The following is a 24,636-nucleotide window of genomic DNA, read 5'->3' as shown; positions in this document are numbered from 1 at the left end:
TTTTTAAGCCTTCAGTATCTCAAAACGCTTTCACAGATTTTTAAAAAAGTTCACGAAAAATGCCAACATTAGGTGTGTTTAAAACTATGGACACTTAAAAATTGACAAAAATCGCAAAACAAAAAAAAAAAAATGGTAAAATTTTGAGCTTTTTGTTACAAAATGTTTTCATGTAATTTATACTCAGAAAACAATTTTTGAGACACTTTAAATGATTTTTGTGTACCTTGCTACGTTGTTTTTCTTTATAATTCCACTACTATTGTATCACTTTCATTTTCAATAATTCACTTTCACTGTCACTTATTAAAAAAAAAAAACTGTAACACACACGTATTTCGTTTACAACTTGTAAACTTCTTCAGTGCTTAGAACGTAAATAGTGAAAGTTAATTAGTGAAAGTGAAAGTGAATTAGTGAAAGTGAAAATGAATTAGTGAAAGTGAATTAGTGAATGTGAAAGTGAATTAGTGAAATTGAAAGTGAATTATTTAATTAGTGAATTAGAGAAAGTGAAAGTGATACAATAGTGGTAGAATTAATAGGAAAAACAGCGTAACATGGTATACAATTGTTCTACTAAAACGCTCATCAATAAATTTTCTTCTTTGTGGAAAAATACAAAAAATGCATTCACAGAAACAGTTCAAAGTTTTTTTCTAAAAGTTCTTATTTTACGATTTTTGTCAGTTTTCAAGTGTGCATAGTATTGAGCATTCCAAAAGTTGGCATTTTCGAAAGCATTTTTTTAAATTAAAATATCGGACAAAGACAATTTCGGAAGGGTTTTTTAAGTTTATTTTAAACTTCTGTTTGAAATAAATAAATGTAAATAATGTTTGGTTCCAGAAAGAAATTATTTTCTCTACAACTTTGTACAAGAATTTGTGCAGAAATTTGGTTAAATTATAAGTATTAGTACAAGAAAATCTTTGAATTTATCCAAAGTTTTGGGCGAATACTTGTGCAATTCACAAACGTCAGAGAAGTATATTGTGAAAATAAACCAACATCCGATAATTGAAATGGCAGGACTTCCTTGAGCTTCAACAGGACTTCCCTAAACATTGGTAGGACTTCCCTGAAGTTCGGAAAAAAACTTTTATAAACTTCAGCAGAACTTCGCTGAACTTCGGTAGAACTTCCTTGAAGTCAGTCAGGACTTCCCTGAACTTCGCCAGGTCATCCCTGAGCTACAGCAGGACTTCCCTGAACAGGACTTTCTAGAAGTTTGACAGAACTTCGGCAGAACTTCGGTAGAACTTCGGCAGAACTTCGGTAGAACTTCGGCAGAACTTCTCTGAACTTCGGAAGGGCTTCCCTTAACTTCAGCAAGAATTCCATGATTTCCAAGAATTGAAATGGCAGGATTTCGCTGGACTTCGCCAGGTCTTCTCTGAACTTCGGCAGGAGCTCCCTGAACTTCGGCCGGCCTTTTCTGAACTTCGGAAGGACTTTCCTGAAATTCGGAAGGATTTTCCTGAACTTTGGCAGGACTTCCCTGAACTTTAGCAGGACTTCCCTGATATTCTGCAGAACTTTCGGCAGGATTTCCCAGAACTTCGTCAAGACTTCCCTGATTTTTGGTAATCCTTCCCTGAACTTCGGCAGGAGTTCCCTGATTTCCAAGCATTTGAATGACAGGACTTCCCTGAAATTTTGCAGAACTTTCGGCAGAACTTCCCTGAACTTTGTCAGGACTTCCCTGAGGCTCGGTAGACCTTCCCCGAACTTTGGCAGGAATTCCCTGAAGTTCGACAAAACTTCCCTGAAATTGGATAGAACTTCCCTGAACTTCGCCAGGTCTTCTCTGAACTTCGGCAGACCTTCCCTGAACTACGGCAGGACTTCCCTGAACTTCGCCAGGTCTTCTCTGAACTTCGGTAATACTTTCCTGAGCTTCGGCAGGCCTTCCCTGAACTTCGGTAGGACTTTCCCGAAGTTCTGCAGGCCTTCCCTGAATATTGGCAGGACTTCCATGAGCTTTGGAAGGACTTCCCTGAAATTCGGCAGAACTTTCTTGAACTTCGTCAGGACTTCTCTGAAGTTCGACAGGGCTTCTCTGAGCTACGGCAAGACTTCCCTGAACATCAGTAAGACTTCCCTGTCCTTCGGCAGGCCTTCCTGAACTTGGAATCTTGAAATTGAAGTTGTCATTTCAGTAGTAGAGTTATTATAAAGGGTGTCCCACATAAAATTGCATCACGGAAAAAAACGAGGTAGAAAATTATCTTGTGGGCCGATCCTTTTCAAATATTCAGACAATAAAATATTGCCCATTAGTAAGCTTTTGGCATATTTATTTCATTCAACTTCAATACCCATGAGGTTCTGTACAACATCTGGCTGCAGCTGCAGCCATTTTTTCTTCATGTCTTCCTAAGATTTGACCTCCTTGGGATGCTTCCGTAGTGCCTGCTTCATTATAGCCCAGTTTTTTTTAGATGGGCCTAAGTTCCGGTGCGTTGGGGGGGTTCGTTTCCTTGGGTACGAAAGTGACCCCGTTGGCTTCGTACCACTCCAGGACAACATTTGAATAGTGGCACGAAGCTAGATCCGGCCAGAAGATCGTAGGGCCCTCGTGTTGCTTCAACAGAGGAAGCAGACGCTTCTGAAGACACTCTTTGAGGTAGATCTCCTCGTTTACAGTCCCGGTAGTCACGAACGGCGCACTCCGTTTGCCACATGAGCAGATCGCTTGGCAAGCTTTGAAAGTGTTTGCTTCCTTACTTCCTCCGGAACATCAAACTTGTGCTGGGCGGTGAAGAACAGTTGTCCCGGAAGCTGCCGGAAGTTCGCCTTGACGTAAGTCTCATCATCCATAATGAGACAATGAGACTTCGTCAGCATCTGGGTGTACAGTTTCCGGGCCCGTGACTTTCCCACCGTATTTTGCCGTTCGTCACGACTTGGAGCCTTCTGCACTTTGTACGTATGCAGTCCCTCCCGGTTCTTGGCACTCTGAACGACAGACTTGGACAGATTCAACTTTTTGGCCACATCCCTGACTGAAGCATTGGGATGCCGCTTAAACGGTTTCATGACACACTCGTGATCCTGATCACTAATAGAACATCCATTCTGACCGCATTTCTCCTTCCGTTCGATGTTCAGAATTTCATAGTAACGTTAAATCACACGACTCACCGTTTACTGCACGATTCCGAGTTGTTTTCCGATGTCCCGATGAGAGAGTTGAGGATTTTCAAGGTGCTTGCGAACAATCAATTAGCGAAGTTGTTTTTTGGGTTACGCCATTTTTTTCCAACTTTCGAAAAACTGACAATGATGAAAAACAGTGCAAACAATACACTCTAAACTACTTCTACCCAAATTTTTTAAAAGAAAATACCCAATGGGTAATTTTCTACAGCGTTTTTACCGTGATGCAATTTGATGTGGGACACCCGTTAATTATACAATAATATTGTATTTACGAGTTGGTCATAATTTCAATACTTCCCATTTTGCTTATTTGCAATGCTTGTTGGTATTGGTGCATTTTGAATTTGGGTGTGGAGTCAATATTAAATGAGCTAGAATTAGGAGATGCAACAGTCTTCCAAGTTTTTATTTCACGGGCAAACCATCGTTCATTTGGTGAGTTCGTTCCTGATTATATATTCACCTGTTTCGTTTCGCCTTCGTGCTGTATTTTGATGAGAAATCAAATGTCGAGCGCACTATTGTCAAAGGTTGGGAACTACTGGGTATGGCCAAGTTTCAACAAAGATTTGCCATTGATTCATTCGGCAAGAGAGTCATCCTAGCCTTTTTTTCTGGTTTTAGACGTTTGATGTTTTTTTTTTTGAAAGTTCATGTGCTTATGATTTGCCTGAAGAATTTTTGAACTAGTTTGGAAATAACCAGGGAAAGTCTTGGAAGTGCCTTTGGTTCAACAGCAGTGCAGCAGAACAGTAAGAGTGCAAAATTATGAAACTGGCTGAGATCTTCCCTTTATTTTCATTTATATGTTCTTATATTGTTTCATTTATTTTCACTCTATTACTCTGTACTGAAATCTAGTTCTCACCTGTTCGTGTTCAGCGTTGGAAAATTTTGCGAGGTTTTATGAAGTACATAAAAGGAAAAGTTCGCGAGTCATTGGCCCTTATTACCGGTGAAGTGACAACTTGTCACTCACGGTGAAGTGATTCCCATTTGATTTACATGGCAATCACTTCACCGTGAGTGACAACTGGTCACTTCAATTCGTTTTCATCGTGAAGTGACACCCGAAATAAGGGCCATTGTGAGTTTTAGCGAACTTTTCCTGTAGACTGAATAGAGACCCGCTTTTTCTCAAGGGAAGATAGAACTAAGGTTCCTTCCTCGATTTCCTTTCTCCTACGGCCTTTTATTCCATTTTTCTCGTTTCAGAAAGCGAGTAATGGCGCTATAACCATAAGCCATATGGGCTAGGACAAGAGTTAAGGCTCATGTCCCAACCACTCGAGGAAAATTGAGCATCACTTAACTTTTTTAGATTATATGCTCCCAACGACCAATCATTTATAAGTAACAATACAGTGGAACGAGATGGTACGAGATGTCCACGTTTCTTCCATTTATTGAATTCTGAAGCATCGTGTATAATCTTTGATTTTAACAGGACCGATGTTTCTGAATCATCTTGCCCCTTAAATGCTGCACAGTAGGCCTGGCCGTTTTGATATATTTTGTGCATCTCTGATGTTCAAAATATACCAAATAGACAAGAAAAAGGATGGAGGTATATCTATCATTTTCCAGGATGCTTTCATCAACTGGCTGTGTTGGAGTTAGATTAGATTATATTAGGTTGGGTGTGTAGTCAATATTAAAGGAAAAGCATTAACTTTCACCTTAAATCATTAAAATCGCCAAAAAAGTCTAAGACCGTAAAATCGTCAAAAGTAGCATGAAACACCAAAACTTCCATAAAATAGTCGTGAGAGGAACTAGCCAATTGCTAAAAATCTCAATAATAAAGTAATTGAAAAAACATAAAATAGCCTGAATCGCCATAAAAACGCTGAAAATGTCAAAACCACATTTACAACGCCAAAAACGTCCTGAAAACACTTAACAATGAAAAACAAATACCACAAAACCCAAACATGCCTTCTATCGCTTAACAATATAAAAATAGTCGTGAAGACGGCAAAACGACTATAAAAACCTCATTTAATGTAAAAAAAAAGTCATTCTTACACCACATAGGAGAAGGTGGGGCAGAATGGCCAACTTAACAAAATCATCACTAAGGATACCAACATCAGTGAAAAACTCGAATGATTTTAAGCAAATGGTCAGTTCCAAACCCTATCGTCGTAAATCCAAACTGACTATAAAAAGATTTAAAAAAATGTTCGTTTTTTAACCGAAATACAACCGATGGGGTACCCGATCGGGGTGATATGAGTGCCCTAGTAAATAATCGCTAAGAGTATTCTGTTTTCATGAGGATTTATAAAGGGTCAACAATCAAGAGGTTGAGCATTAAAAGAATAAAACTACTGTCTATTTATGGCTATATTTTCTCAGTCTAATGAATGACTCATTTTTGACCAAAGCAACTGCATCAAAACGTGATTCCATATGGTACAGTGTTATTTCTAAAAGGATTAATGCAAAATCGTAGAATTCAAGACGAAAATGTTTGAAATATGAGGGATGTTCATATTGCCCCGAATGGTAATAAGTAATATTTTGGCAAGATAAATCTTTATGTTTACTGAAAACAAGAAAAACAGAATCTAATAACCATTTATGTAGCTGAATATTTACGATAAGAAACTAACGATAATCCATATTTTCTGATACAGCAATCTTTGTAAATTTGTGATTTTTTGAACTAGTCTAACGCTGTTCGAATATTCACACCAGAGAAAAGTAAAATTTTAGCCTACAAGAGCAGTGATGCAAAATATCATGACACTCACTCGACACTCGTCAACGCATCAACCGACTATCGCTGACGGAACGTTTTGTCACGCAGTGAGAGGTAGAGTCATGACAAAAAAAAATCACCAGTAATGGTCGCTGCTCACAGGCAACACGTAACACTCGCTGTTGATGATGTAAAGAACAACGAAAACGATGCAGTACGATGATGAGAAAAAGCGAAACGACAGGAGAAAATGAAAACAATGCCAACGCATTCCAAGTTCGACTCGGCACGCACGACTTTGTGAGTTACAAACAGAGCTGGCAAAATGAAACGGAAAATAAGCAAGCAAAGCAGCAGCTGCTTCAAAACGAGCTCAGATGAGTGTCGCGATTGTCGAGAATGACCAGATCGGTGATGGATCACCACCGAAGACGACATTCGCCAGTTGCTTTTTACTTCTTTCGGTAATTTGATGGATGGTCATGGAGAGTGCTTCGACAAGCACATTGATAGGAATGTACCAAGCGTTACTACCATCAGCTGGTTGACGATCGTGATTGTGATAGGTTGAAGGTGAAATTACCCCCACTTTCCCCTACATGATACAAGGTTTTTTTTTTAAAGCAGCAGAATAAATTGAATGTGGCTATTCGAGCATTTCTTTACTCATTATGGTCTTTCTTTATGACTTACTAATACATGCTTCCGACTATTTGAACTCACGTTCTCTTTATTCCAAATAGTTTATGACTAATTCTTTTCTATGAACCTAAATGTATGTTTTCTAACTCAATTTAATGTCTTACCTCCATTTTAAAAATGTACACTAGGGTGGGTCAAGTTTGTATGGTGGATTATAACCTCCTGTTTCGCACTGTTCTTCCGATGTGCATTGAGGTCCCCAACAGTGGTGTCAAATTTGAAAGAAATTTGGTTATTATCTGGATTAGGTGAAGAATTTTAAAATTTGGATGGAAAAACGAATGGGAAGCGAATTGCTTGCCTAAAATTTAATAAAATCTCGAAAATAGATTGGGAATTCTCTGCAGAACAACTTTGTCTACGACTGCAAAACGATTAAACATCTGAGAGAAAAAAATATTTTATTTGAGACCTATTGCTCCGCGCAAACCGACACACGGCGAATGAGAACGACCTAAATTTGAATTTAGTTCACTCAACGCAGTAAGGAGTAATTTAGCCTCATGGTTTCCTGTGGAAAACCTAAAAAATCCACCGGAAAATAAGGAAATGACAAAAACTTTACTCATTCTTGGATTTGTACCAATAGACTGAGAGAATTCAATCTCTAGTTTTTTTTTTTATATTTGGGAAGATTTTCCTGGTAAAACCTGGAAAAACATGAGGCAAATTTACTCATCGCTGAGTTCCTGCACTTTATGTGATTTATGGAATAACTAAACTCAAATTTGGGTCATTTTCATTTACCGTGCAGGCGTTTGCATGAGCTTGTACCTACATGTGGAGCACTTGGTCTAAAGTGAAAGTTTGGTTACTTTTTGTACAAAGATCAAATCGATTTGATTTCACAATCTAAGTCCGCGATTTGGTCAAATTTGAGCAATATTAGAATTTTTGGAAAGCAGATCGAAATTATAACCAAATTCGTTCAAATTTTGCACAGTTGTTGTCGCCTTGAGGTCACATTGAAATAGCAGTGAAGGACACGGGGTGATAAAGTTGACCCACCCTAATGTACCCAGGACACGCCATTGCAAAATTCACTAAAACAATGCCATCCTAATTCGAGGGTTCTTTCCCAGCTGGGTTCATAATCCAACAGTCTGATTCCACATCCCGGGAAAACACTAACCATATCGCTTTTTACTAAATGCATGTAGCAGCACTCTCCCGAAATCCTGTCATGTGACAACAATTCTCCCAACCGTTTGTGAATGGTTTTAATTTATCCGTGTAGCTGCGTTTGAATGGCGCCCCGGTTTCGTCATGAGTGGTGGTAAGTTGGATTAGCAGCCTCCTGCCTATCCCAACGTCCCATCATTTTCCTGTTTCTAGTTTTGGCGCTCCAGTAATCCACCGACCCTGGAAGTTTGTCACGTTTCTTCTTCCCGGTGAAAGCTTATCCTCCCACTGTGAACACAAGTGTGGGCAAAATTTCCCACGCCCGTCACTGGAGTTCTTGGAAAGTTCGTTACCCAACCAACCGATGTTTGTTTGGCAAACGATGCTCCCTCTAAACGAAAATGGGAAACTCTTGTCGTCGTCAACCGGGATGAGTTGAATTTGTAATGGCACTTACATCTTTCGACTTTTTCTCCGATTCGGTTTTGCCGGGCAGATCTGGCATGGTCGGAATGTGTACGGTTCGACTTGTATTAGGAACATTGGCCAGGCACTCCGCTTTGGACTAATTTAATTTCCCGCATGACAGCGCTCACTGCACAGGCTGACTGCTGGCGGCGGCTGGAGTCTGTCGTTTTTCCTCAAACATCAATGGGCCGGGGCAGCTTTGTTCTTCAATTTTATCTAATTTATGTATGCAACGGAAGAACGCGAACGAGAGGGGACATCTTTTATCATGGCATACCGGGGCCGCTTTAATGAGCACATGTTCCATCAATTACGTCCTGAATGGAGTGGCACTTCACTCGCATCTCGTGTACGCTCGCTCAAATCGTGCCTCTCGGGGCAATGTCATAAATTATAATGAGGCGCTGAAGATTTTATGGCTGAAACAACTTCTACTTTTTTTTTATCGTCGTTTTAAATTAGCATCACCTCACGAAGCAAGAAGGGGGTGCTTGTGGGTGTTTCCGATCAAAGCTTAAAGCTCCAGCTGCCGTCCCCTTCAGAGCGTTTAAATCATTCACAAACACTTGCTCTCTCTCACTCGTCTTACCGCACACTCACTTGGCATTTGTTTGCATCACTTAGTCGAGTTGATATTCACGCTTAATGAGCCATTAAATTGATTTAATCAGACAAACATCATTTGAACTTTTTTCAGCAGAGAAAAAAATTCTACAGCTGCAGTGTTGCGTTGCAGATAGGAAGGGTTTTTAACGTCAAATATTTGTGGGAGTTTACTCTTCACGTGTTCGGTTGTGGTTTTTTGCGTACTTCAGCAAATCTGAATCAAATTCAAGGTGTAGCCATTTACAAGGCAAACCAGAAGAGGCTCGGAAAACCCTTCCAAAATAAGTCGGAGTAAAACCTACGGAGAATGGCTTATGGAGAAACTTCTGGGAGAATTCGTTGAATACATTCGGTAGAATTTCAAATCTACCCTCCTGGAGAAAACGGTAGAAACTTCTTGGAGACGCTGGAAGAATCTTCGAAAAGTGGATTGGAAGATACTTCTGGATAAAATCGGAAGCCAGAGGACTTACGGAACAGTCGAAAGAAACTTCTAGGAGAAGTTAGAAAACAATTTTGGAAGAAAGAGATTTCTGGTGCATTATAGTACAATGTTCCCTGAAGTTCCTTACATGTTCTAAGGATCTAGCAATTTTTCTGATATTCATAAAACACACCTAAAAACCCCACAATGAGCTCCTTGAAAGCTCTTGCAATTTTCCTAAAGTTTTTAAGTTCTCGTCTTCAGTGGTTTCAAAATTTTCTTGAAATTAATTGCATTGCAGTTCCCTAGATCTTTGTTTTTTAAAGGTCTTGAATCTACAATTAAAAACTGCAAATGACAGTCCTATGGGGTTGTACGTAATGGTGACGTAGGACTACGTGGTATTATATAATAAATCTTATTTGTTAACTTCAGCAGGAGCTTGTGTTTTGTGTAGGAATAAAAATTTGAGCGGGGTTCTCTCTGTTTATACTCTTTAGTATGACGCGCTTGGCATAGATGGCCCACAGCGACTCACGAAGAGCTACTGATTCCGATCAATAACGGTGCGGCTTCCCCAAGTAACCAACAAGCCCGTTAATCGCCCTTTTTGCTATATAAGGCTGCTATTCGATTAATATAAAGTTCGGAAACCCTACATTTACCTTATATCGCAAAAAGGGCGATTATCGGGTAGTTAACGGGCTTGGTGGTTACTTGGGTCTTCCTCCTTCTATGGATGCTCATGTGGGCTGCAGTTCGCTGCTTACAGGCAGCCTTTCGTTGTGAACTGGAGAATACCACCACTCACCACGCGGTGATTGAAAAAACACCATATCAGGGATGCCAGATGATTTTCCAAAAGTCTGTATGCGTGTCAAAAAAATAGGTCTGTATTTGTCTGTACACTAGAAAAAATCGCCGCATTGCTGATTACGTATTTTCCATATGTATTATGGCTATAAAATTGCTCGCCACACACAAAACTGAATAAATAACCATTTTTAAACTTCTTCTTAATTAAAGGGTGATACGGTCAAAATTTGGTCAATATCAACTTGACGTATTTCTTTCAATTTTGCATTTAAAAAACCTGAACACCCCTCATTTTGAAGGTGTGTGTGTGTAGAATGTTGCTCCTATTTTGATTTTGGAATTCACTCTTCAGTTGTCAAAATGCCGTCCAAGCCAGAAGAGCAGCGTATCAAAATTTTGCTCGCGCATCGCGAAAATCCGAGCTACTCGCACGCAAAGTTGGCAAAATCGCTAAAAGTTGCCAAATCAACCGTTACAAATGTAGTTAAAGTGTTTGGGGAACGTTTGTCGACAGCCAGGAAGTCTGGATCGGGGGGAAATCGAAAACCGGAAGCCGCTGAGACGACAAAGAAAGTTGCCGGTAGTTTCAAGCGAAACCCTAACCTCTCTCTCCGAGATGCCACAAATAAGCTGGGTGTATCGTCTACAACCGTGCATCGAGCCAAAAAACGAGCCGGACTATCGACTTACAAGAAGGTAGTGACTCCAAATCGCGATGATAAACAAAATACGACGGCCAAAACGCGATCCCGGAGGCTGTACACGACGATGCTGACGAAGTTTGACTGCGTGGTAATGGACGACGAAACCTACGTCAAAGCCGACTACAAGCAGCTTCCGGGACAGGAGTTTTATACGGCAAAAGGAAGGGGAAAGGTAGCAGATGTTTTCAAGCACATGAAACTGTCAAAGTTCGCAAAGAAATATCTAGTTTGGCAAGCCATCTGTACCTGTGGCTTGAAAAGCAGCATTTTCATAGCTTCCGGGACTGTCAACCAAGAAATTTACATGAAAGAGTGTTTGAATAAACGTCTGCTGCCTTTCCTGAAGAAACACGGTTGTTCCGTACTGTTTTGGCCAGATTTGGCATCTTGCCATTACGGTAAAAAGGCCATGGAGTGGTACGCCGCCAACAACGTGCAGGTGGTTCCCAAGGACAAGAACCCTCCCAACACACCAGAGCTCCGCCCAATTGAGAAATACTGGGCTATTGTCAAGCGGAACCTAAAGAAGACCAAAAAAACTGCTAAGGGCGAGCAGCAGTTCAAGGCAAACTGGCTTTCTGCGACGAAGAAGGTGGACAAGGTGGCTGTACAAAATCTGATGGCAGGGGTCAAGCGTAAGGTCCGGCAATTCGGATTTGGAAAAGCGAAAGCCTAACTGAATATTTTTCCTGAATTTTATACTAATTGAACTTGAAAAAGAAATTTAATTTGATTTTTTAAATAAACGATTTCACCGATTTACACGCGTTTTCCCTTGACCAAATTTTGACCGTATCACCCTTTATGCAAATATACAAATTATTTGTGATTATTAGTTCAGCTTTATGCTGTTTTAAAAACCCAGCACTCTATCTCTTTATAAAACTGTTCAGTAAATCAATCATAAATCTGCTCGGCATTTGTTTTATTTATGTCATGACCAAATATTCCATAAAGGTGTTTTGTCATAATAAAAGCAATTATAAAACCGTTCGGTTTCAAACGGGTTAAAAAAGCATATATTGATGCGTTTTGGTGTAAATGAAGTGTATCGCAAAACCTCCCACTGTTTACAAATAAACCTTAAAAGATGGATCCGCCTAGAGACAGAGAAAAACATAATCGAGTGGGGCTTTCAATCGCAGAATCACAAGGAAATGCCAAAGGATAGTCGAGTAATAGTTCTAGCAATGCTGTCGACGGAAGAGAAAAAGAATCCAATTCCAGAACTTTCTGGGAGGCCCCGCAGGTCCGACAAAACCGGTCAACAGCAACAGAGCAGCCGACTAAGAAGATGCTGTCCGTCAGCTGGAAATTGGCTGCCTTCCGAACCATAGCAACGATTTCATTCGGTGAAAGGGTTAACTGTTCCAAAAATTTTAATCAAACGCACATACACTTCATCGCATAATCTGTCAGAAGAAAAACTTTTCGAGAACGATTGAACTTCTACCTGTTCCAAATTACGTAGAAACACTTCCTGAGTAACTGCTTCCAATAGATGAAAATCGCCCTTATCAAGGATGTCACGTTGTAACCGTTCGTTAAATTTCGCTGAGGTTTTGATTTAACTCAGTGGCTTAAGCGCCACTCTCTATTAAGAGAGACCACTGGTCGTGTTAAAGCTTTGCCCGACAAATGAGACTTTTCTCTCAGAGGACCTCTTGAACGGTCGTTGGTTACTAACGGCAATGAAAAAAACTATTAACTTTCTGGAAATGCCAAGTCCTTCAGTAATACAGGAATGGAGCGCATGGACCAAATAAATAAACCAAGGTATTACTCTGACTCACCCCCGAAACGAAACGGAAAGAGAACGAAGGAATGCTGACTCAACTGAGCGGAAACGAAAGAAAACAGAACGTAACGTAGTAAGTGTGTTTTATTCAGGGAGTAGCATTCAAAACGTTCGAAAAACTAATCTTCAACTTTTTCTTTAAACTATATTCTAGCATTCATTCGCATTGGATTTCTGAGAGGGGTTTACGGGAAAGAGCAAATCATGGCCATGAATTAAACATGCTCTCACATACCTGCGCAGGTTTTACTTGACGAACCGATGAATCGATGACTACTGACCGGTGAGGGCTCGACGACTCGATGATGGCGGTGTAGCGATGGCGGCGTAAACGTGATGGTGCCGCTCACGTGCGGCAGTATGGCGCGCAGCAACGGAAAGGTGACTCGTACGCGGTATGGCCGAATTAGAGTTGCGGAGGGAGTGGCGGCTGGACGGAAGACTTCCGATTTGGCAATCGAGAGCTGAGCTACGACGAGAAGTCGTGCTGTCCCGGGAGATTCGCTCCGCAAAGAGAAGAGGCCAACTTACCTTCGGACGGCTTCGCGTACTTTGTTTCCGCTATGACCATCCGTGATGAAATGAACCCCCTCTCCCGTTGGATTGAATCCGGACCGCGGCACGCTTTTGGCGACGCACTCACACGGTCCGAGCTCTCGGAAATAATGGTCCACGGGGTTGCAGTGGAAGGGACCTCGTCGACGGATGATTGGCGACCGTCGGAAGATATTTCGCTTCGAAGATTAGCGAACTTCACCCACCTCCGTTTAGCTACCTTCGAAAAGGCGGGCCTTAGCAGGGCGCACGAGTCACGGGAAATGTCCGTCTCCCACGAACGATGATGGCGATGCCACAGATGGAACCCGATCCGGCGTTGACGATAGCCGAACGGAACGTATATCCAGCCCGTACAAAAAAAGCGCAACGCGCTTTTTTGTACAATATCACAAATAAACGCACTGAACAGACTACGCGGAACTTAATACGGACTTATGTCCACTTTAGAGAAACTTATCGCACAAAATCAATTTGATTTAATATAAGTCGAGAACGTAAAGTAATTCGCGCACTTCTGTTATCCAGCCGATTCGAAAGCGAAAAGAATGAGTCAGAATAATTTTGCGAGCAGGAAAATTCCTAACGACCTTTTCCTATTCAGATAGGTCATCTTTTAAAAACTCTCTCTTTATTCGAGAGTTGCGCCAAACCTTTCGAATGGCGACGGACTTCATGGCGCCTCCAGAAAGCATGTACAATATAATACAGCTCACTATAAGTTGAGCTTTTATGGCGAAGTTGTAGCCTAGACACAGTAAATATGGCAAAGTTGTTAAATCGACACAGTAATGGTCTGATTTTATTTACACGGTTGAAATATTTCATTTCTTAGCAAACTTGACATAAAAAGGATTTAATTGTTAATTACATTAGATTTCAACGAAAAAACTATTTACAAATAAACGTAAAACGTTACAACGTAATTTGTTCATCCAACGCTGAAGTAGAGCATTGTTGCATTGATCGCACAACAATACAATCGGAAGATAAACAAATTTTGACGTTTAACTTTTTCCAGGCAACTTTGCCACCATTAATGCCGTCATAAAACTAAACGGAATAGGATCAAAATCGTTTCTGATAAAAACAATTCAGCCTGCAAATTATCTTCATAAAAGCCGCATTAAAACCGTTTTGCATTTGTTAGCGATCTCATGAAAGTAAAACAGCTTTTCCACAAATGGCTTATGGAAAATTAATGTTTATGCTATCGCTATATTATTTCTTTTTTTTTTAATCTTCGTTTTTCTGGATGTTTTTCCTTTAAAATAATTTTATTATGATCAATTCATCAATGAGCAGTAATAGAGCTTACGAAAATCATCAAACTGTCTCTGCTGGGAGCAATGATTATCATAACTTACTTACCTTACCAATCAGGCTAAGGCCTTGTTGTCCTCTGCTGTCCGAAGAAGTCGTCTCCACTCTACTCGATCCATGGCCACAGTTCGCCAGCCTCGTAGTCTGCGAAGGGTCCGCAGGTCACCTTCTACTTGGTCGATCCACCTTGCCCACTGCGCGCCTCTTCTTCTTGTTCCTGTTGGGTCGCTTTCTAGAACCATTTTCACTGGGTCGTCGTGCGGCATTCTTGCGACGTGCCCAGCCAACCGTAGCCGCCCAATTTTTGCAATGTGGACGATGGATGGTTCTCCCAGAAGCTGGTGCAATTCGTGGTTCATTCGCCTCTTCCACGTTCCGTCATCCATCTGCACTCCACCGTAGATGGTACGCAACACCTTCCGTTCGTAAACACCAAGGGCGCGTTGGTCCTCCACGAGCATAGTCCAGGTCTCGTGGCCGTAAAGGACCACCGGTCTAATCAGCGTCTTGTAGACACTCAACTTCGTGCGGCGGCGAATTTTATTCGACCGGAGCGTCCACCGGAGTCCAAAGTAGGCACGACTCCCTGCCATAATGCGTCTTTGAATTTCTCTGCTGGTATCATTTTCGGCGGTCACCAGTGAGCCCAAATACACGAACTCATCGACCACCTCGATTTCGTCACCGTCAATCTGAACTCGGGGTTGGAGGCTAACATTGTCTTCCCTAGAACCTCTTGCTTTCATGTATTTTGTCTTTGATGCGTTGATGGCAAGTCCAATGCGTCTAGCTTCAGCCTTCAGTCTGATGTACGTTTCCGCCATCATCTCAAAGTTCCGTGCCATAATGTCAATGTCATCGGCGAAACCAAGGAGCTGGATGGACTTCCTGAATATCGTGCCACTCGTGTCTATCCCAGCTCTTCTGATCACACCTTCTAACGCGATGTTGAACAGCAGACACGAAAGTCCATCACCCTGCCGTAACCCCCTTCGAGATTCAAAGGGACTCGAGAGTGTCCCCAATACTCGAACAACGCACATCACTCGATCCATCGTCGCCTTGACCAATCGCGTCAGTTTATCCGGAAATCCGTACTCGTGCATAATCTGCCATAGCTGATCTCGATCGATTGTGTCGTATGCGGATTTGAAATCGATGAACAAATTATGTGTGGGCACGTTGTATTCGCGGCATTTCTGCAGAACCTGCCGAATCGCGAAAATTTGGTCCGTGGTAGCGCGGGCACCTATGAATCCCGCCTGGTATTGCCCCACGAACTCTCTTGCATATGGTGACAGACGGCGGCATATAATTTGGGAGAGTACCTTGTAGGCGGCGCTCAGCAGTGTGATCGCGCGGTAGTTGCAGCAATCCAACTTGTCGCCCTTTTTGTAGAATGGGCATACGACACCTTCCATCCACTCCTCCGGTAATATCTCCTCCTCCCAAATCTTGGCAATTACCCAGTGCAGCGCTCTAGCCAGTGTTTCACCACCGTATTTCAATAGCTCACTTGGTAGTTGATCTACACCAGTTGCTTTGTTGTTCTTCAGCCGACCGATCTCCTCCTCAACTTCTTGAAGATCAGGGGCCGGTAGCCTGTCGTCTTCTGCGCGTGCTCCAAGGTCTGTTGCCGTGCCACCTTCGTTTTCTGCTGCTTCACCGTTGAGGTGCTCGTCATAGTACTGCTTCCACCTCTCAATCACCTCACACTCGTTCGTGAGAAGGTTACCGTCCAAGTCCTTGCACATATCGGCTTGCGGCACGTAGCCTTTGTGCGAACTATTTAGCTTCTCGTAGAACTTCCGTGTGTCGTTTACGCGGTACAGATTTTCCATCGCCTCGCGATCTCGGTCTTCCTGCTGACGCTTCTTCCTTCGGAAAACCGAGTTTTGTCTGTTCCGCGCTTGTCTGTATCGCTCCACATTCAATCTCGTGCGGTGTTGCAGCATTCTCGCCCGAATTCTTCTCCTCTATTTTGCATTCGCCGTCAAACCAGTCATTTCTTCGGTCCGGGATTGCAGTACCTAGTGCCGCTGCAGCAGTACTACCTATGGCTGAACGGATGTCCCTCCAGCCATCTTCAAGAGAAGCTGCGCCAAGCTGCTCTTCCGTGGGTAGTGCAACTTCCAGCTGCTGCGCGTAGTCCTGGGCAACTCCGGTGTCCCGTAGTTGCTCAATGTTGGGTCGTGGCGTTCGACTTCGACGTGTGTTATGCACCGTCGAGAGTTTTGAGCGCATGCATACTGCAACTAGGTAGTGGTCCGAATCTATGTTCGCACTGCGGTACGTGCGGACGTTGATAATGTCGGAGAAGAATTTCCCGTCGATTAGAACGTGATCGATTTGGTTTTCTGTGTGTTGGTCAGGTGATCTCCAGGTGGCTTTGTGGATATCCTTGCGGGGGAAAAAGGTACTTCGAACTACCATACCCTGAGAGGCTGCAAAGTTCACGCATCGTTGGCCGTTGTCGTTCGATACGGCATGCAGGCTGTTTGGCCCGATTGCCGGTCTATACATTGCCTCCCGTCCTACCTGAGCGTTCATGTCGCCGATGACGATTTTGACGTCCCGTTGCGAACAGCCGTCGTACACCTGCTCCAGCTGCGCATAGAACGCTTCTTTCTCGTCGTCGGGTCTCCTCCTCGTGTGGGCAGTGCACGTTGATGATGCTGTAGTTGAAGAAACGGCCCTTAATCCTCAACTTGCACATCCTCGCGTTGATCGGCTGCCAACCAATCACGCGTTGGCGCATCTTACCCAGCACTACAAAGCCGGTTCCCAGCTCGTTGGTGGTGCCACAGCTCTGGTAGAAAGTAGCCGCTCTATGCCCGCTTTTCCATACCTTTTGTCCCGTCCAGCAGTTGCGTGGTTGAAGTTCGTCATAGATTAACCTATCGCAACCCGGGAAGCCGAGCGATTTGCAGTTCCATGTTCCGAGTTTCCAATCGTAGTCCTTATTTCGTCGCGTAGGTCTGTGCCGATTGTTCCGATCCGTATTTATTTCTTCGGTATTTGCAACTTTGTTTTTTTTTTCCAGGGCGGCTTGTTGGGCCTGCCGGGGGACCATCGTGCACAGCTCTGTTTAGAGTCCCACGCTGGCACTAGGACGGTGATCAGCCGCTCCTAACATGGAGAACAGACGCCGTTTTGAGCCGCACCTCCATGGTGAGCAGACGCTCAGATTTGGTGAAGCATTTCCTCTATCACCGTACTATGGTTACCGCGCCAGTGTTCGCGTCGCACCTCTTCACTTTGCTATTGCCGGACTGGCAACATTGCCCAGGCTACACCAACCAGCTGTGTCCATGTTTCAACTGGTAGTCTTTTGTTATCATATGACTCGAGGAGGCGTGAAGTAGGAACTTGTGAGGACCAGGGCTAGGTATTTCGCTCCTTCCAGGTTAACAACTCACCATTTTGTAGCCATAAACAAAACATAACAAATAACTATATTTTGTTTGGTAAATCGTAAGTCAAATCAACGTTTTCCAAGGCGGACCTATTTTTTCCGATCTGGCGAAGCACATTTCACATTAGATTTAATCTTTCACCTTAAAATAGACCTCAATATGAGTTTCGATGATTTTAGTAATTATTTACCTTTAATGATGAAGAAATTTATGAGGATTTTTGACCGATTCATTTTTGAACAATGAATTTGGCAAGATTGTGCGGTATTTCTTTTTATATCATTGATGCTTTATTTCTGGTGTGCTTAGCAAGCGTCAAAGGCAAATGGCACAAGTATTGATGCCAAATGGCTTTTATTGTACTTTTAATAAGGATTTCAAATGGTTTTCAATGCATACGTCAAATAATCTTTTTGCAGCAAGTCATTCTTGACATGTCTCGAAAATACACTCTTTAGAATCTTCTTCAGGGTGGGCCAACTAGACAGATTCTAGTCTTAATGAGGTTTTGGTGGATGTAATAAAGGGAAAGCTATCTTGACCAGAGTTTTATGAATGTTGTTTTAGTACGTTTACTTGTACTTCATAAAACGTTAAATGTTACTTGGGCAATTTGATGAAAAGTTCTTGTTCATTCATCTTGTCAATTTGCAAGTATCCATGGTTTTAAATATTTTAAAAGTTTATATTTTTATGAGCTAGCTTAAAAAATAGACATTTGTGTTTTAACATTTTCTTCTTCATTTATTCTCAAAATTACCAGAGAGACTATATTTTCCGCTGCAACTTTTTCCCAGACGTCATTTCGATCGGAAGTGACATTTCTGTGCTACAATTTATCGAAAAATTATAAAGACGCCATTTTGCTCTAAAAAAACTGCAACACCCAAAATGGCCGAGTTTTTGTAAAAATGTGAATCATTGCCCATAACACACAATTATGCAAAGTTTTATGCAAATAAGAGTAGGTTGAGTTTTTCCGATTCGTTATTTGGTGTGGAACTGCACGGGTGCATTTCAGTGTTTCTTTTGATGCTTTTTAACCAGGTTAGAAGAATGTTGATTAAACTGATGGATGATAAAACGTATGTCCAAATGTGCCTGATATATTTCAGTCTAGACTAGTACAGCCAATCTGCTATAAGTGAGACACACCCTGCGTTAGGTCAAACTTCAATCATTGATCAGCAAATCAATAAATGCACTCAACCACTACCTACACACATGTTCAGCGAATACAGGCTACAAATGCACCAACCAACGGAGCAACCAACCGAGCATATGGGATACGAAAGGGGGTGGTTTTTAGGGGCAACATTGTAGCATCCATGACACATGTAAACCGACAGCGGCTCCGAGGTTCGGTTCTGCTACGAACATACGAGAACAAATAACCTCCTACCTGTTTATAGTTGGTTGCACTCAGTTCACTCATGACTTCGGTGGTCGATAGATATGCTCTTTCACACCCAAACGGACCGGTTGGCGTACGATTTTCCAAGAAGCTTCCCATCGTGGTCCAAAGCTTGCAGTCGAGTGTGGTCCGTCAGCCAAATATAATGATGTTATTCATGAGGCAGTATTAAATTTTCATTAAATATAAAAGGCTGACGCTTTCCGAAGAACCTCCAGCTTGAGGTCGGCTATGAGCTTGGCATATCGTTCAACACATTACGAGGTTACATGGCGGCAAGTGAAATGGAGCGAACGAACACACTCAGGCGTTCTGTGTAACGTAGTTCCGGATCGGTGCGATACGAGAGTTGCTCTGCTGCAAAGTTTTCCTTCCTTCCTCTTGGTGTATGGATTAGACTTTTCCCCACCGACACCAACGGCGGTGTAAAACTTCCGACTTTATTTCGGTTTAGCAAGTTTTTTTTTTATTCTGCTATGCGGTCGATTGCCAGTACGTTGCTGGAAAGTTGTTCGATTTCCGTTGTTCTTGGTGTGGGTGGAATACAGAAAACAATCATTCAAAGCTTGAACCAATATTTGTTCTGCTTTTCCGCAGATGAATGGAGCTTAAAAGTTTAGTTATTCAATCTTTGTTTGGTTGACAATGTTGGGAGCTATGGACTTTCGTGAAATGGAGGGGGGTTTTCGAATGAATGTGAAGTGAATGAAAACGTATGGCTTTGTAGATTTACATTTAGGCCAAAAGACTATAATTTTTTTCTTCCTGGGGGCAGAGTAGCAATAAACGACGATGTGGATAATTTATTGAAAACAAATTGCTGAGAAAAACATGTTTTTTCACACTTGGAAGTTAGGCTGTGCTCAACGAGAAATTTTCTCCCAAATTTCGATTTATTATTATTCTAATGATGATTTAGACATTTGATGTTTCAATCCACTGCAAAGCAAATTCAGGTTTTCAAAAATCTTTTACCAGTTTTTCGTTTTTTTTTCGCGATCAAGACTATCAAAAACATGCCAGAAGCGAGCAACAAAATCTGACCTTCAAAAACATTTCCTCTGCACTCATGACCACATGCAAATAGGATGTTAAATAAGAGTAAGAAACTAATTTTCAGTTCCCAGTAGCACCATAATTACACCCAAGTACTATGCAAATTTCCTTATGATGCAACTCAACTACTTCAATGCTCTCCAAAATAATGTTTTTCCTCTTATTACTCATGATTACTTCGTTTCATCCAGAACTTTAGGCCTGCTCACAACTTAATGTTCCACTTCCAGCGTTGGTAGTTCAAAGCATTCGATGCCTGTACCATTTTTGCAGAAAAGTACATAAGGAAAGTCGACATATTTCTCTGCCTGAAAATATGTTCATAGAACAGAGAATCGGACCCACCACCTCCAACATGGGCATAAATTATCACTGTGTTTTCCCCCCCATGATTTTCAACTGCTATTTAAAACCAATCGATTCCCTTTCCCGTAGGTTGTATTTAAAACCAATGGATTCCCTTTCCCGTAGGTTGTGCGAAAAATTTCCAATTGAACAAATAGATGGAAAAAAATACTTCGAAAACGATTTTCATCTGCCATCCCTGAAGTTCCTTCTTCAGTCAAGTTTCCGTTCAACGTTTGAAAAAGAGCTCTCCAAACTCGAGCGAGGTATTCCCCCGAAATGCACGTTTCGTAGGAAAACCCTGTTTGGGATCTCCGTCACTTAACCGTTTCCCATTATTCTCTTCGTTTTGTTTTCGAGAACGAAACCTAAGACTGACCCGCGCTGCATCCAATTAAAAAGTTGTTTTTATGCGCCACCCGTGGCCCTATTTCCCGTGCAAGATGCTTCCTCCTTAATTTTGTTATGATATTGCCGCATCGACTTTAGGGTCCATTGAGCACATCTGCTGAAATTAAAATCGTTGTAATAATACCCCTCGTTCCGGGAAAATCGAAAACAGCCATACGCAATGGGATTAAATCCCTTTATAATTAATGAATGCTTTCCCACGTTTTCATTTAACTTCGTCACGGTGGCTGCAGGATGGGGAATTTCCCGCGCCTTTCTTACCAGCCATCATCGGGAAGGGGGGGGGGGGGGGGTGATTAACGCTTTCCGTTACGCGGTGAAAAGACGCTCATTTAATAGCACATTGTTTTTGTGGACGATTTAAGCACTATTATCAGCTCAAGTCAAAGCTGAAGGATTACTGGTAATGGAGTGATATTCGATTAAAACTCAATTCTAATTCAATTTTAATTCAATGCATGTTCTTTAACCTACACTGGTGTTTTCTGGAAAGTTTTCAAATGTTTCTAAACCATTTCAAATAGCTACGTAAACTAGACTATTCAACGATCTCATTTTTCCCCCATGCAAATGAACACGAACGTTTTTTTAAGTTAATTCAGTAATTTTTGATCTTGAAACTATTACTGTTTCTGTGATCTTCACACTAATCCAGTTAGTAAATGTTATAAAACACCCGTTTTCTCGTTTTCATTACAGCTGTGTTTTCCATACCAAAAAAAGTTTAATCACGTTCATCTCCTTCATTGAGGCCTACATCGTGATTTGAAGGGTTAAGGGTGTTAATGTTTGACCATTGAGCATTGTCAAAATTCTAAAAAATTCGTTTTCGAGTTTTTTTTATTTCTTCAACAGGGGGAAGTTTCTCAGAGTCTTAAACTATGTTAATCATCGATCGAATTTCCACTTGCTGCAATTACGGCCTCTACACGCTTCCGGAATGCACGGCAGGTTCTAATAACGTAGTCTGCATCCGAGCACGCAATAACCTTTAACTCCTACGCGAGCCTTTTTTAAGTACAATAATTACAGTTAACTACATGATTAATTACTTTAATTACGAGCGTCGGAATTTTTTTGATTTAATTACTTTTAAGTACATATTTTAGCTTTAATTACAAGTCGCATAAATTAAGTACATTAACTCCATTAGACCCTTTCGTTATTGGCCCGTGAAACAAAAATTTCACAGGCCCTTTTGCTACGTTAAGGATAATGTCAGCTCTGATAGATTGTATCGCTACCGCTATTATGACTTTAGCATAGACCCTGTAAACATACATCTCCCGGGCCATACGAGGAAATCTACGTTGATGATTGGTGCCGATTCACAAGCAACGATCGGTTCGTGATTGGAAATGTAGTCGGATTTCAATACTGCCGAGGTGTTGACAGGGCAAAAACCCATACCCTGGATCACGCCCCTGTCAAAGCACCGGAGAATGCGACAGTAAAAGGAATGTTTGTTTGTGCTAACTGAGAACCTAAGAAATAACGAATTTAATTTGGTGGATTTGAACGAAAACAGAATTACAATAGAAAATTATGTTAAACACGTTTTGCCTCTTTGCATTTAATCCCAAAATGTATGGTGAAGGGGAAGTTTACCGCCCCGAAAATATAGTTTTTTTCGACACGGTTTTCGTGGGAAAAATTATCAATAATTCGATTAGTTTTTTCTTAGATTGTTAACAAAGTTTACATGTAAAAATATTATTTATTTCTCCACGCATACGAATTTTGTTCATTCAAATTAAAAATAAATCTGTTTATACTCTAAACATATGAATGATTCAACGTAAATTGAAAACATGTTTATAACTAAAATATGTATTTTGAATTAAATTCAAAAGCATGTTTTTTTCAGCAATAAATATAGAAATCAATTGTATTTGAAAGCATCACTCACCGATGTGTCTGTATTTGACTGGCGATGATCGATTTCTGTACTTGGTACCTGATCAAGCGGGAACGGTGACAAAGGCGCAGAAGGCGGTAGTTCTTTCGCTGGCCATTTCGCAGGATCAGAAGTTTTTTTTTGAGGCCGATAAGGGGCTGTTTATAAACTACGTAGACATTTTTTTTTGCATTATTGACCCCCCCATCCCCTGCGTAGCCAATTGTCCATACACAATTTTTATAATTTGTATGGTCCGTGCATAATTGTCAAACCAACCCCCCCCCCTCCTAACATGTCTACGTAGTTTATGAACAGCCCCTAAGAGAAAGAGCTGAACGAACACTGGAGCTGGTGAATACTTTGGACATTCACACGCTGCGCTACTTCCGGGAAAAAAAATCGCAGCTAGTATGCAATTGCCTTCCCAGCACTTGAGTGTGTCAAGTTGATCGGTAACGATCATTTCGTGTCCTGTGCACATGGGACTCATCGTTTCCTATCGGTTTGGAGTTCTGCCCATAGTATTGTGTAGTTGACCCATGGAAAGACGAATAATGGGGAGGCGAATTTCATAAGTTCTATCGCGTCAATTCTGAATACGGATGTGATCATATGATTGCGATAATACAAATAAAAGCACACAATTGGTTTGAATCATCTTAGTGTCTGCAACCAAAACCTGATTATAATTTTTTTTTTTTGTTAATGAACTCTGCCTTAAATCTGTTAATTATTATTAGTATAATAACATTAAGCTTGAAAGAAATATTGAAATAATCGAAGAATTCACGCATAACATCAGAAAATTAATGCAAATGGAAATACATCTTCCATTGAATCTGTTAATTCAGGCACAAGCTAATATCATCAATTGTCAAACTGTGCTGCGAGTATGGCTTAAAATTCGAACATTTTTTGATCGGGAGGAAATTTGCTCGAGGACTTGCTTGAATTTAAGGAAATGTAAAATTTGAAGACTTGTCGTCACAACTAAGTGATTCCCATTTCATTTGTACGGCAATTACGGCCTTCATTATGAGTATCACTTCCTTTTCACTGTATGTATATTGTCACTAGAGTTGTAAACCGATATAACCCACTCGTGACAATCGATTTTATTCTAGTTCTGCATTAAAGCGCATTATTCAACGAATACAGTGCACTAGATACGACATTATGTTGAACGTACAAAACGAGAGTGAAATCGATTGTCGCGAGTGGAATATTTCAGTTTCCAACTCTAGCACGGTGACGTGACGCGCCACATTGAGTTTTCCAGCGGATTAAGATCGGGGCTGCAATCACTACAACCACTTATAAGTGCGGTCCGAGGTGTGGCACGGAGCCCCATCTTGTTGAAATACAACATTTGGCTTCGGACCGTACTGTTCTTTGATCCACGGAAGAACATACTTACTTAAAATCCCGATGTAGACCTCCGTGTTGACCTTGTCGCCTTCTGGAATGAACACCGGGTCCATTTTTTTGCCATCGGAAGCCACCCATTCAAATACCATAATGCTAGCAGGATGCTTGGTCAGATACACGTTCTTGTGCTCGTCGGCCACGTCTTTTACCGGAAGAGAACTAATATACCGGTCGGTTCTGGAGTTTGATACGGGATCGACGGTAAACATGCTATCGTCGGTGAACAGGATTACCGGAGTTTTTCGCTTAAGGAAGTTCAAGATTTTCTTGCATCGT

General features: G+C 41.5%; 1 protein-coding gene across 4 annotated transcripts in view; it reads left to right on the top strand.

Annotated features, from left to right (window-relative positions):
* The window catches only part of Pde9 (phosphodiesterase 9), a 398,535-nt gene that overhangs the window by 171,656 nt on the left and 202,243 nt on the right, over window positions 1-24,636 (top strand). The gene's annotated exons all lie outside the window — the stretch shown is intronic.

This window comes from Ochlerotatus camptorhynchus, unplaced genomic scaffold (assembly GCF_037179485.1).
Source record: "Ochlerotatus camptorhynchus isolate MF236.1 unplaced genomic scaffold, CSIRO-AGI_Acam_v1.1 ptg000140l, whole genome shotgun sequence".
NCBI lineage: Eukaryota > Metazoa > Arthropoda > Insecta > Diptera > Culicidae > Ochlerotatus > Ochlerotatus camptorhynchus.
The sequence above is the reverse complement of the archived record's forward strand: the minus strand, read 5'-3'. Positions and strand labels throughout refer to the sequence as shown.